Genomic DNA, 12082 nt, shown 5'->3' on the forward strand with positions numbered 1-12082 from the left:
AATAGAGGATGCTTTATGGCCCTCAGATCTCCTGCATGCCTTCCCCTCGCTCTCCCCCTTGTGATTTAGTGTGACTCCTCCCTTAGCCTGGGTTAATTTTATTGTGTAGTTGATTCTCCAAAAGAAGAAAACAATGTGATTGGAAGGAAAGAATAATGGCAACCTGTCAAGCTGAATAGCTCCAAGGGGAAAAGGAGGAAATGGATTTTCTGGGGTTGGAAGGAACATAGGAGGAAATATAGTAACTTTCGAAAAATTGGATGCCATCTATTGCAACTATGCACGGGACTCCAAGAGGCTATGTGCATTTAGAAACACACACAGCCTTCAGGATAGAAGCTGTTTTGTTGATATATCTTCAGACAAGGTTCTGTCAAGCCTCTGCTGATCTCCTAGCGTTTGTGCCAGAAAAGTACCTATCTCAGGATTGAGGGCAACCCATTCCCCTCTTAAGGAATGATGTTGGCCATTTGTCCCCAGCAGCAAGGTCTCTTACAGAGACACTGTAAAGGATGAGCAATGTTGGGTTCCAACTAGTTCTGACTGGTTCAGCCAAACCGGTAGTGGTTTGGCGGCCTGGGTTACTACAATCGGCAACAACCCAGGCCTGCCATGCCCCGAACTGGTTCTCCGGTCTGCGCCGATGGCGTTGCCATCTTGTTTTTCAGTTCTGCACATGCTAGGAACAATTATAATTGCACTGTGCATGCACATGCAGCGCGCATCAAATGCACGTGAAGCGCTCGCACAGAAGCGAACTGGCAGTTGTGTCTGCCGGAACCCACCTCTGAGGTTTCCCTAAATATATCACATCCAGATGTGGTCTTCAGCATCAGGGAAATCTTCTCTTTGCCAAAAAAAAAAGACTTTTTGCACATGGACATCTTATCCAACCTTACCCAGTTTGGTGTCTTCCAGATTGTTAGACTGCAGCTCAACCAGCATGAACCACAGTTATGATGACAATTGTCTAACACGGGGATGTCAAACTCAAGGCCCACAGGCTAGATCTGGCCCACAGGGTGGTTAGATCTGACCCGTGAGCCCTCCCTGTGAACGGTGAAGGACCGGCCGGCGGTGTCTCTGTCAGTAAAAATGGAGCTCAGGAAGGGGCGTGTAGCTGTTCCAGGCTCTGTTTTGGCAGAGGGCTGCAGGAGGCTGTTGCAGCTGAAAACGGGGCCCAGGAGCCCATGTTCCCTGGCAGAGCCCTCGGGCCACCAGAGGCGCCCCTGACATGAGTGATGACCCTGGTGATGCCCCCCCTCAAGGTCAAACACAACCCTGATGTGGCCCTCAATGAAATTGAGTTTGACGCTCCCGGGGCAATACATTTTTGCTCTTTTGCATGCTTTTTGGGGGAGAGAAATTTCACCTGTATTTTCAGCCTCGCTGCTGTTCCCCACCTCTTCAGCTTCTTGCCCACAAAAGATGGGCATCAGCTGCTGTAAAATAAGTCTTCCTCCAGTAGCATTAGGGGAGTGGGAAGAGCAATGGATTTGCCTTCTAGAGGTTCTGGCAGCAGCAGTGTCTAGGGTAGATAATGAATGTGGAAAATCACTGAGCATCGGTCAAGCGGGCTGGAGCAGCTCTTTCCTTGCCTCTTGGCACATGATGAATCCTATCAATTGGAACCTGTGTTAAACATAGCTTTTTCTAATTAATTACATATTGCTCTGTGTCTCTCCAAAGCTTTTAGCCATGCCGCCAGGCCTGTAGACACCAGTCTGACATTAGCGGTGATGTTAGTGCTGCTGTCTTGCTCATTGTGGAACATGAATGTCACTGAGAGATAAGCAATCTTTTCTGAATGTGACCTTTTTTTTTTTAAGCTAACTTGGCATTTGCTAAAGGAAAGCAGTTTCATTAAAATTATCTGTATTTCTTACTGAGCATTGGGCAATCTGCAGGGACGATCTCCAAATATATTTGCATTTGGAGAATGGACACATTCCCAGCAACAACAATAATAAAAAATAATAACGATCAAGACCTTATCAACCTTGGCCTTTTTTAGTTTCCATTTTCCTTTTTTAGTTTCCATTTTCCTTGTGTATAGAAAGCGACTTCAGCTAATGTTTTCTTACAGAGGAACTTTGAAAGAGACAACGCTCACTGAAACACAAAAAAACTTAGGCTTTTCAATACCATTAAAGCAGGTGCTTGCAAACCTGGAAGTAGCTTCCACCATAGTAGTTAAATAAAACAAATGCATCATGGTTACTTAGCGATCCCACTATTACTGTATATCTATGCTTAGGTACATTGGGCTTAGTTATTGCAAAGTAGAGACTGTGTGCTTTTTGCCCCAACCAGAATCCCAGTAGTAATTGTTTTTGTGTGAAGAGAGATTCTCACAATAGCTAATATGGATCCTTAATGTTATAAATAAGAAGAGCCTTTTTAACATTGGATTTTGAATAAAGAACCTCTGGCAGTCCAGGTGGTATTTGACTCCGATGGTATCGGAGTCAGGGATGGTGGAAAAGACCGGCCAGCTGCGATTAGAGAGTTCCAAGTGGCCCAACACAGATTAGCCAGATTAGTTGCCCCTCTAGCCAAACTTTCTATTCCTCGAAGTAGCCAAACAGATACTTCTGGAGAGTTTGAAAGCAGGGCACTGTTGTTCAGAAATCTTGCCCTTGAACATAGAGCCTTTAACTGAAATTCAGCCAACAGTGTGACTATCATGACCAACCTTCTTTTATCTTCAAAGTTATCCAGTGTACTCTTTCAATGCACCTCCTATATGGAAGTTTTTTTTCCCAAGAGTGCTAAGCTCACGTTTCTGGGATAAATAATGTGTGGATAATACTGGCAGAGGAATCTGTGGTGTCTGATCCTACCAGTTCCTACCAGTTCAGCCCAGTTCGGCTGAACCGGTAATGGTATGCTGGCCTGAGTCGCAAAATCAGCAGCGACCCAGGCTGGCCACGCCTCTGAAACGGTTCCCCAGTTGCCGCAGTCACCACCGCCATCTTGTTTTTGAGTTCTGCGCATGGGCAGAACAATTTCTATTGAATTGCACATGCATGCGCAGCGTCCATCCAGCGCGCATGCAAAGTGCGCCCATGAGCAAACCAGCAGTAACGCCGGCTAGAACCTACCCCTGAACTGATCACACAGCTTAGTGAAGGGGGTGAAGAACTTCTCCACAGCTGGGGAAAGATTTTTGGGGGCAGATACTTTTTGCATGGCTCAGAGGCAGTAGTGGATGGAGCAGTGAATTGTTGACATCAACATCGACTCCAATGGGCTGTGCGTGAGAAAGCTGCTTATGATCACCTTGTTCGATCTGTTGGGTTTCATTATTCATGAGCAGGCATTACCTGCTCACCTCCTGCAACATGAGCTCTTAGCATTTAGAAATTGCTTCTGCACTCCCAAGGGTATATACAGGTAGTCCTCACTTAGCAACCCTAAAAGGAACAGAATTTTCATCCCTAAGTGAAGCAGTTGATAAGCAAAACATCACATAACTGCACCCCTTAGCAACAGCAGTCCCAGTTGCAATAAATAGACAAGGGCCTGACACTTCTCCTGCCCTGCTGCACTCGCCTCCATTTCAACTCCCCCATCTTCCTATCTCTCTCAATATTTGGCCACCCTGAATTCTTTCACTATTGCCCACCCCTGCTGCCTCTTTACTGTTTTCTTCTTCCCATTGATGATGAAGCACACCAGGGGTGGGATTGAAAAGTTTTAGCAACCAGTTCTCTACCCGGTTGCTGGGTGGGTGGGGGCCAAAGGGGGGCGTGGCCTACACGGTCTTCTGAACCACGAGGGGAGGCTGTTTTGGCCCTGTCCATGGTCTGGAGGCTTTTTTTGAGCCTCCGGGAGGGTGAAAATCTCCCCTGGGCTCCTGAGGTCCTCTGGAGGCAGGAAACAGGCCCGTTTCCAGACTTCTGGAACTTCCGGGAGACCCGTTTTTTGCCCTCTTCAGGCTCCGGAGGTTTTCCTCGAACCTCACGGAGGGCAGAAATGACCTTCCCTGAGCTCCAGAGGCCCTCCAGCGGTCAGAAACAGACCCGTTTCTGGACTTCCAGAACTTCTGGGTGGCCCGTTTTTTCCCTCCCAGAGTTTTCATGCAAGCCCTGCACTTACACGGCATGATGAACAGGCTGTGTGGAGACTCCTGGGAGGGGCAGGGTGAGGTAGGCAGGGCCAGCCAATCCTTCCAAATACTGGTTCGATGAACCAGATGCAAAATTAGCATCCAGTTCACCTGAACCAGTCCGAACCAGCTGAATCCCACCCCTGAAGCACATTCAGCCAAGGCAGTTGCTGACCCTTCATGAGGCCTCATGAGGCTTCCATGAAGTCTTACATGGCCTCCACAAAACAGCACAAGGCCTCCATGAAGGGCCAGCAACTGGGCATATCTCAGCAGCAAAAGTAAGAAGCAGACAGCAGGAGAAGGCATTAGCGATGGAGTGCAAGGCAACCAAAAGGACAGAGATGGAGGGAAGATAAGCAAGTGGGTCACACTGCTGGTGGATGCGGATGGGCTGCTAATTGAATTTTGATAACATGACCGCAAGAGCCCTGCAATGGCCATAATCTTGAGGACTGGTTGTAACAACCATTCGTTCAGCACTATGTAACTTCAAAAGATTGCTGAACGAATGGTCATTAAGTGAAGACTACCTGTACTATGTAAAGATGCTTGCCAAAACACAGTATGTCTCTGGTCCTTCATTTCATTAAACTAGACATACCCAGTTCCTGAAACTAAAAAATGAAAGACTGGTGGGGGAAGGAAAAGCTGCATGTCAAGCAAGCTATGTGTGACATTGGAATGTGAAGATTGCTTCATTTCTGAGGTGAATCTGTTACAGAGACACATGAACATTTGGGGCAACTATGAACTCCCTAGGTCAGTGATGGCGAACCTTTTTTGGCTCACGTGCCAAAAGTGGAGAGAGCATAAGGGGGTCATGCACGGGTGTGCCACACCCATAATGCTGTGCGCACGGCCCCAGTGCGTATGCACGTGCGACCAGCGCTCCCCCCGTTTTTGGTGTGCTTTTTTCGCCCTCCCCAGGCTCCAGAGACTTTATAGGAGCCTGGGGAGGGCGAAAACAGCCTCCCCTGCCCTCCCGGAGGCTCTCTAGGGGCTTCAGGAGCTTCCCTGGAGCCTCCAGAGGGCAAAAAACCAACCCTACGGGCAAACCAGAAGTTTGGCAACATACTTCCGATTTGCTTGTAGGGCCAGTTTTAGCCCTCCAGAGACTTCAGGCGGCTTCCCTGAGGACTCCGGGGGGCAAAAAATGACCTACGAGCAAACCGGAAGTGACTTCCAGTTTCTCCGTAGGGCCATTTTTTGTCCTCTGGAGCCTTCAAGGAACCCTCCTGGAGGCTCCTGAATGCTATGGAGGGCTAAAACCGGCCCTACAAGCAAACCGGAGGTACATTCCTGAACTTCCAGTTTGCCCGTAGGGCCGGTTTTTCGCGCTCTGGAGGCTGAAGCCTCCGGAGGGTGAAAAATGGCCTCAAAAGAAGGCCGATGTCAACTGGCCAGTGCGTGCAGAGCAATGCCTTGTGTGCCCTGACAAATGGCTCCATGTGCCACCTGTGGCATGTGTGCCATAGGTTTGCAATCACGGCCCTAGGTTGGTAGTGTAGTTCCTGCAGGGGCTCTTGCCCTCTGCATTTTGAAGGGCTGGTGAAGATGGTCACCTTGTCCAGATTCTAGCCCCTGAAATGTCTTTTTCATTCAAGGGAAGACATCTATGGGCTAACACAGGTGAGGACACAAAACCCTAGCAAAAGAAATTACTCTGCTGGGTTTCCTAGAGAATTGGAAAGATGCTCCACAAAGGCCAGAGAAGATGTTGGAGGAAACGGTTCCTTGCTGTTGTTAGGAATCTGTTTTTTTCAAGGCAGAGAGCTGTTAATTCATGCCATCTTGTTGGTTGCGGCTGTGGTTTGACGCACCCACCTAGCCTGGCCAAATGTCCAAAGGGCAACCTTGACAAAAGCAGACTGCTCAAGGTTCTGTTGTTGTTTGTGGCTAAAGATTTATACCATCCCTTCTTTCTCATATTGTTTCTCTTCCACCATGCATGTTTTGGTGCATTGAGCATACTACTCATAAATAAAATACACATAATATATTTGAATATTTTTCAAAAATTGCTTCTAATATTGAGATTGTTTTCGTCTTCTATACAATGTAAACATAAAATGTTCTGTTTGTCTGTCACTTTGCTCTTATAGTCAATTGACCTAATAATTGAATTTTAACCTACAGGGTCCAATTCATGAAATAGCAGAGGTGTTGGTATAATGCTGGTGCTAAATAGTCAGAGGAATGGGGTGGATATCAAGGAGACACCTGGTGGTTAAAAATGTAGATATCTTAGATTTATATTCTTGCTTTTTTTTTTCCTGAATGAGAAGTTGACTGTTGCTAAAAACCTTAATACCTTAGGGGAGGAGAGTGCAATTTTTAAAACTATGGCAAAACAATTTTATACTGGTGGACTGCTAATGTATGTATTTTATGTGTTGTTGTTTCTCCTCATATTTCTTTTCAGCATGTTTACTACCCTTTATATGAGGCTCATATTAACTATATTTGATACCTAAGGTTAAAAAAAGTGAAACTGATTAAATTTCTTTGCTTCAGGGATAGATATTGAATATCACTTGTTTAAATAAATTGTAGCACTTGACTGCAGGGATTGTATAAACAAGCTAAATTTATATTTATTTATTTGTATCCTGCCTTTATTGTTTTTGCAAATAACCAAGTCCTAGTTTCGATTTCCCAAATATATGATTCAAGGATGTCCCCAGAGGTGTGTGGGGGGGGGGAATCAAGATGACAACCATGGTGGTGGCTTTTTTTCAGGAACAGACGGGGGAAAAAATGGGTGGAGCTTTGATTGCATCATGACAATCACCATTTTATTTTCTATCACATCCTGGAGATACCCTCCCTGCTGCTCAGTCTGATACTATAAATTTATTTCTGCAAATATAAAGACGACAACAGTTAGAAATCACTGAATGTACTGCAGAAAATATTCTGGTTGGACCATCTACTTCTGAAGGTCATCTCCCACTGCACTTACTGTCATTTTTGTCTCTAAGAAATTGTCTTCATTTCATCTTCCCATGAATACAGACTCCATTTCAGTCTTCTGCATTGCACTGCACCAATGTTGTTATAATGTTTGAACAGAGATAACAGAGGGGGGGGATATTTCGCATAGAGGAGGGTTTTTTTGCCGATTCAGAGATGGGAAGGTAGCATGTCAACTCTGCAGTGGGAAAAGACCCTCACGCCACTGTGTGGTTTCCAGGAATAAATTGATGTGCCACCATTTGCTTATCTATTCACTCTATAAACCAGAAACACACACACATGGGTAATTTCTTTGGAATTCAACAAGTGATTTCCATACCAGCAGTTAGTCATTTGGAAAGCATATGAACCCTAACATGAATTTGTATGAGGTGGCCCAAGAAGAAACACTGGAGAGGTTACTCTTTTTCCTCCCTGCTCTGGTTCTTTTACCTTGCCTTGAATAGATGGCTGAAATTATCTCTGTAAAGCAGTGGTTCTCAACCTGTGGGTCGGGACCCCTTTGGGGGTCGAATGACCCTTTCACATGGGTCGCCTAAGATCATCGGAAAACACATATTTTCGATGGTCTTAGGAATCAAGACACCAATTTTATGGTTGGGGGTCACAAGAACATGAGGAACTGTATTAAAGGGTCGCGGCATTGGGAAGGTTGAGAACCACTGCTGTAAAGGGTCTCCCCCCTTTGTTATTGTGGTAAAATGACACATATGTGCACAAACACAAATATTGACTGGCTAAAGCACTTTCAGGAAACAGAAAAGCAACTGTACAGTAACTGAATAAAAGTGGGTTCCTTTTTCTGTGGGTTTCAATCTAAACAGTAGGTAAGAAGAAAGAGTAAAGAAAACATGAAAAGAATAGAGAATTAAGTGTGGGGAAAACAGCATTTTTTCTAATCTTTGAAACTATTTAAAACTAAAATAGATATGTAAGTAAATTAGGTGGTAGTAGTGGAATGTAACCAAGATATAACAGGTGATATTTTCTTCTTGAAAAGAAATGAAGTGGTGGAATTGAAAGAAAAAAATCAGAGCACAAACAGATCAAAGACTAGGAAAAATAGGCTTGTATTTGAAGTGTTATATGGCTTGTATTTAATATGATAGAAAAGGAAAAGCCTACAGTAGAAAGTATAAATGAAATGGAAGATGGGGAAAATGAAAGGATGGAGGGTTAAAATAGAGAAATGTGGCTTTGAGATAAGGAGGACAAAGGCCATTTGGGAATATCAAATAATCTAGTCTGCATAAAGCAAATTAAACAGAATCTTGTGTTCTTACTGTACTCAGCTGAAAAAGAAGAATGAAGCACACTCTCTTGTTAAATGGGAAATTGCAAGATTTAGTTCTGACAGTTCTAGGAATGGCAAAGATCACAAGGTCACTTCTCAAGATCACGTCTTCCTTTGGTGGTGGCGGGAAAATCAATAAACAGCTGTAATTCTTTACAAATTTCTTTATATAAAGCTTAGGATCCAGAAAGAAAAGAACAGACAGAAATATAGGAAATGATAAATCAAAAGTTCTCCGATAAATTAATGTTTCAAAGCATGAAAAGGTATCTGTCAAGTTGTAACACAGGCAACCCTTTGAACAAAATGAAGTAGTTTACTTTACTTTATTGCCACTGCACCTCATACAACGAAATAAAATGCCATCTTCAGTGTACATTATACATAAAAAATAAAACAAAAACACATATCCTTCACATTCTATACAATTGAATTGAAACCCCAATATTGCATTAATATTGCACTATACCAGTGATGGCGAACCTTTTCGGCACTGAGTGCCGAAAAGGAAGTGCATGCATTCGTTGGGGCCGCAAACTGGAAGAGGAGCTGCCCCGGGGGCAAGGGCATGCCAGAAAATGAACTTCCAGTTTCCAACACGCACATGTGTGCCAGCAAGCTAGTCTTCCGGTTACTGGCGCACTTGCACATGTGACAATCAGCTGGCCGGCGCCCATGCCAGAAAACAGAAGGCCAGCTTTTTCAGTTTTCAGTACTGCCTTACACATGAAGGCCAACTAATTGTCATGCGTGCATATGCACCAGAAACCCGAAAGAGAAACGGGTGATGCTGCGCGTGCCAGGCAACATGGCTTTGTGTGCCACTTTGGGCATGCGTGTCATAGGTTCGCTATCACATCACTATACAGTAGTCTTCAATATAGTTACTATTCTGGGATAGAAGTTGTTTTTCAGCCTATTTGTCCTTTTTTTTATTGTCCTGTACCGTCTGCCAGATGGTAATAGTTAAAAACAGGGGTGCCCAGGCGTGCCGATATATGGATCTGGTTTTTTTTCTGTTGGGATCCTAGAGCTGTCAAAGCTAATCTTGTCATTTCCCTTTTAACCAGTCACTGTGCTTCATTCAAGGACTACCTGTAACATATCAGTTGGCAAGCTGATGACTTCACGAGACGCTATCTTAGTTCATCACTTTCCCCTATCTTAGGAGCTCAGTCATTGAGATGCACAATATAAAATCTTGCTTGTTGCCTCTCCTGTTGGTGTAACGAAGCAGAGGAAGAAACACCCTATAGATTTCTGCCATGTTCAGTTTTCCTTCGAGACTGTTTTTCCCCATAATTTGTACATTCTGTTCCAGTAGTAAACTATATTCATGCCATTATGTCATATACAGTCCTACAGTTATTTACCCAAGTTTAAGCTGTCTTTCCACCAGGTAAGGACTCTAAACTTGTAGCCAGCTAGAGTGACTGTATTTGGCTTCAAGAGAAAAAAAAACACAGAAGAGGAATTGCAGCATCCTTGCCAGGCTGGTACTGCTTAGGACAGGAGGTGAGCTGCAGAGTAAATAAGATACATCCAAGAAACCTCATTTGATCAGCCATTTTCCCAACCTCTGTCTTTAGTGAAGGAAGACACTTGCCTGTCCTTTATCCTTTCTGTCCTTTGACCTTCCTCTCTGCATATAGGATGGAAAGAAGGAAAGGAAAGTTTGCAATGCCCACAACCTTCAAAAATCTCCCAGAAATCCTGGGATTGTTCTTTGAGATAAGGAAACAAGTCTCACTGGGTTTTTTTGCATTGTGCTTTTTTATTTTAAATTGGGGATGGAAAACAACTTATACTTAGCTCACAATGTTCCTTCTGAGAAAGTCTCTATATTGCATTTTATCTTTACCTTTATTATATTTGACAATGTCGTTAGGTGTCCTTTTTTTTCTTTTTATCTCTTTTGTAAAACAAAGAAAGCAGATATTTTTAGCTGCTTTTCAAAGAAGGCTGCCTATGCCCTTTTTGCCCTCTGCATTATTCTGGCAGGGCCCTTATCTAATTCTTTATTCTTGCTTAAACTTGCTTAAATCAGTTGTTCCAATGATGGCTTGACAGAGACTGATAAAAACGTTCTCTGTCTCTCTGTTAAATAAAGTAATTCCCTTTATCATACCAAACTAACTGAATGACCTTGCAGTCCAATGTTCCATATTGGGGAGGATAATATTCTCATCTAAATGGCCTTCCCCCCCCCCCCTTCCTTCACTCCCACTTTCCACAATATGATTTTCATTGCTCTCATTTGATCTGTAGAAATATATGGGAGGCCTAAAGCTCATGGACCCACAATGCAGATATGGCACATGTGCTTGGTCAGATTGGCTGCAGGTTTTTTTTGAAGACAAGACCACAATAGATCTTCCCAAACCCTACATGTTCCTGTCCCTCTCTCTGCTTATAAGGGGCCTAATTTAGTTAGAAGGTCATTTTTAATATGCCTATTCATAATCCTACTATTAAAACACAAGGACGTATATTTTAGTGTCCTCCCACAATAACTAAATCAAGAGGTACACACACGTGTGTGTGTGTGTGTGTGTGTTTGTGTGTGTGTGTGTGTGTAAGTGTGTGGCAGGAACAACAAAAGGTGGTCAGTCTGTTGGGGTACTTTTCAATTGTGATTTTCCCCTGCTAATAATAATGTGGTATTGCCTTCTTATTTAAAACATTATCTTTGCCACTAAGTCCTCTAGAACAGGTATGCAAGTATACAGCATTCTGTTGGATTTTAGCCTTTCCAACTTTATGTCCAAATTTTGAACTCCTTCTTAATTATTAGCCCCTGACCTTCATGTACTTCCCTTTTGCTCCTCAGCTTGTTAATGAGTGTGTTGTTCATTCATAAAACTTTCTTGATTTATTTATTTAATCTGTTTTTATGTTTTGGTGTTCAGTATCTTGTTTTCCAGAGAGGCACATCTCTCTTGGCTTGTTTACACTTTAGAAATTTGAGCTATAGTTTGCTGCTCACTTTTCCTCTGAATACATTAAAATAAGTTCTTCCTGAAGTCCAAAATTTATTCCTGACTTTTTTCCCCAACTTCAATCATTCTAGTTATGTTGAACCCCGTGGTTTATTTTTAACAAAGTACCTATAATATTCGATTCATTAACGAAGTCCTCTCTTTAATCAGAATTAGAATTCCACTTTTTGGAAAATAAAATTGTCGTTAATAAAGATCAGTCATTGTTTGGATTGTCCACTCTTAGCTGAATGAGTCTTCAAGCAGCTACAAGGTCAGTTTAACATCATGTCCTTAGCATGTCCTCTTTAGTACTTGATGGGTTGCTTTAGGACTGATCCACACAAGCAGGTTGTTCCAAAACAAGAACATACCACCAAAGAGGACAGACCACCCACAACATTGTTCTCTGCTCAAACAAAGGTCCCTGAGATGACTTTTCCTGCTACATATCAAAAGTACGTAAAACATAGAACATGAAATCATAGGGTTGGAAAGGACCTTGGAAGTCTTCTAATTCTGCAAAGCAAAGAGTCCTTATACCACCTCTGACAAATGGATGGCCAATCGTTTCTTCAAAACCTCCAGCAATGGAGCACCCACAACTCCAGGAGGCCAACTATTCCATCAGTTAATTTATCTCAGTCAGAACATTTCTCCTTAGTTCTAGGTAGGATCTCTCTTTAATGAACTTCTACCTTTTGCTTCTTGTCCTTACCC

This window comes from Natrix helvetica (assembly GCF_964273705.1).
Source record: "Natrix helvetica genome assembly, chromosome: 2".
In the NCBI taxonomy this organism is placed as follows: domain Eukaryota; kingdom Metazoa; phylum Chordata; class Lepidosauria; order Squamata; family Natricidae; genus Natrix; species Natrix helvetica.